The sequence below is a fragment of the Syngnathus typhle genome, linkage group LG9 (assembly GCF_033458585.1).
Source record: "Syngnathus typhle isolate RoL2023-S1 ecotype Sweden linkage group LG9, RoL_Styp_1.0, whole genome shotgun sequence".
NCBI lineage: Eukaryota > Metazoa > Chordata > Actinopteri > Syngnathiformes > Syngnathidae > Syngnathus > Syngnathus typhle.
In genome coordinates, this window is record NC_083746.1 from 15850001 (window position 1) to 15852500 (window position 2500).

A 2500-nucleotide genomic window follows, 5' to 3' on the forward strand; every position below is an offset into this window, starting at 1 on the left:
CATCAAGTTCTTCTTCATTCCTTCCTCCGAGCCACTCAGCAGGACTAAATCATCCGCAAAGGCCAGGGCGGCAATTCGGCGGTTGCCCCAGACCAGGTGACTTCCTTCGCGTTCGAGGCTATGGATGAGAGGATCCATAGCGAGGTTGAAAAGCAGTGGGGACATTGGATCGCCTTGCTTAACACCAACCTTCATGGAGATGGGTTCGGAGTAGGCGCCTCCGCAACCCACTCTGGTCGAGCAGCCCACATACGAGTGACGGATCACCTCGATTACACGTCTGTCTACGCCCAAGCTTCCCAGCACACACAGGACATGGTCATGGGAAACCGAGTCGAAAGCCTTCGCAAAATCAATGAACACGACTGCCAGCGGCACGCCAGCCGACCTCGAATGCCCCATGATCCGGTCAAGAATCATGAGGTTCTCCTCGCAACCACTCGCGCCGGCGACGAAACCGCGCTGCCGGGGGCTAACAGGACAGGCCCGCGCCAGCCTCATCGCCATTATCCGCCCAAACAACCTCAGCACGACTGACCCGATAGTCACAGGCCTCCAGCCTGCCACATTACCCAGCTCTGTAGGGTCAGCCGATTTGGGTAACAACCGCGTCTTGCACTCCTTGAAGACCTGGGGAACGACTCCACGCACCATCCATGTCGTAAACAGCCTCGCCAGTTGCGTACCGTCCGGGTCCCAGCCAAGAAGAGCCTGCTTCTTGATCCCGTCTGGGCCCGGTGCAGAGCAATTCCTCATCTTAGCCAAGTTAGATACAACTTCCGGCCCCAGGATCGGGTGGTAGAATGGTTCGTTATTCGCGGTCAGTCCCACCTCGAAGCCCTCCAGTCCATAAAACGGCCTGACCGTTTCCCACTTACTCCTGAAGTGCCTATCCACCAACTCTAGCGGCAAATCACATCTAAGGGGCGTCAGATCATCCAAGATCCGCCGTGCCAGCCCCTTTCTCGCCACAGAATAGCCGCGCTGCTGGTGGTAGAACACTCTCCTACGCTGGACGAGCCGCCTCGCCCAACCCTTCATCTGTCGGTCTCGAGGTTTGGACCTCGCGGACTTAGCCGGCCACACTACCTTACCCCCCAGGGCTTTCATGAGATCCAAAGCAGAGGACTCGATCAGGCTAGGCTCCCGACCTGCTTTCTTGACTAAGGCAGCGGTGGCCCGATGCTCCTCATCCCCCGCCAGCAGCTCTTCCAGAACCCTATCCTCCACCAGATCTGGAAGCGACGGGGGACAGGTCCATTTCTGGGGCGTCGCCCTGGCAGCCAGGGCTCGCCAACGCACACCAGACTCACCGCCTGCCGCACGACCGCACAGGGACCCCCACTTCCACCTCACCTGCTCTCCGGACTTGCCGGTACCTAACATCTGTGCCACCATCACATTCTTGTGCCTATGGTTCCCGTATTCCTCCATAAGCTCCACCATCCGAGCCTCTTCCTTCACGCTCCACTTCCTCTCCCTCCTTGGACCCTTACTAGCCTGGCTCCGCTCTTTACGAGCCGTGAACCACTCCGCTGCATGGGCCTGCCGCTTATGCTGAGACGCTCCAACAGCCGTCCGAAAACGGCGCCCACAGTGATCGCAAGCGACTCCCTGTTCGACATCCACCATGCGCACGCCTCGGCACTTCGAGACATGGCACCGAATTGCATGACTGTTCTCCCCCCGTCTTTCGCACTTACGACAGCCGTACACGATGGAGACACCCGCATGCCGGGAAGCGCAATGCAACCCAAACCTGCGCATACCAACCACACGCGCCCCACACAGCTGGCAGTCCATGGACTCTCGAGGCAGATGCACCAAGACCTGGTCCGGAGGCCTCGGATCCATCTTACGTCGCTTTCTAGACGGGCCCTCTCCCGCCTCTTCCTCCACACCATCACGGAGAGCAGGCTGCAATGCTAACACGACCCCCGCCACCCCAACTCTCATACCAGCGGCGACGGAGGCCATTGATTCAGACACCACTGAGGAGTTCTCAAGAGCTTCGCCAGCCAGGGTCCACCCGCTCCCTCGGCCCGACTGACTGTGGCTCTGATCCTGTGCCTCTGTCTGTACGGACTTCCTAACCAAGGAGTTTTCGCAATCATGGCCCGTAGAAGTGACTACAAGCCGTTCGGGGACCCCAAGCAATGCCTCCGGTGGTTGGTCCCCATGGCCCCCGGAGAGGTTGATTCGTTGTCCGCAAACGTGCCCAACCTCAAGCACGTCACGGGGAGGTCGCCCGAGCAGCGACAGCCCCTCTCCGAGCTGCGCCTCAGCCAATTTTGATCCCCCAGGTCGGCTATCCTGGGCTGTTGTCCGTAAGCTACCAGACATGCTTACGGCCTCACTACCATGAGAGCACACTGGAGAACAAAGTTCCCCGATACTATAGAGCTATACATCGAGATCCACCCCGAGCAGCCGTCCGCTAGGCCACGCAGCCTAGCACCAACTCGTAAGCCACCGCAGTCCAACCCACTAAGGAGAGGCC

The 2500-nt window shown here is 59.3% G+C and overlaps 1 pseudogene; it reads right to left on the reverse strand.

Annotated features, from left to right (window-relative positions):
- The window catches only part of LOC133160293 (28S ribosomal RNA), a 9850-nt pseudogene that overhangs the window by 3061 nt on the left and 4289 nt on the right, over nucleotides 1–2500 (reverse strand).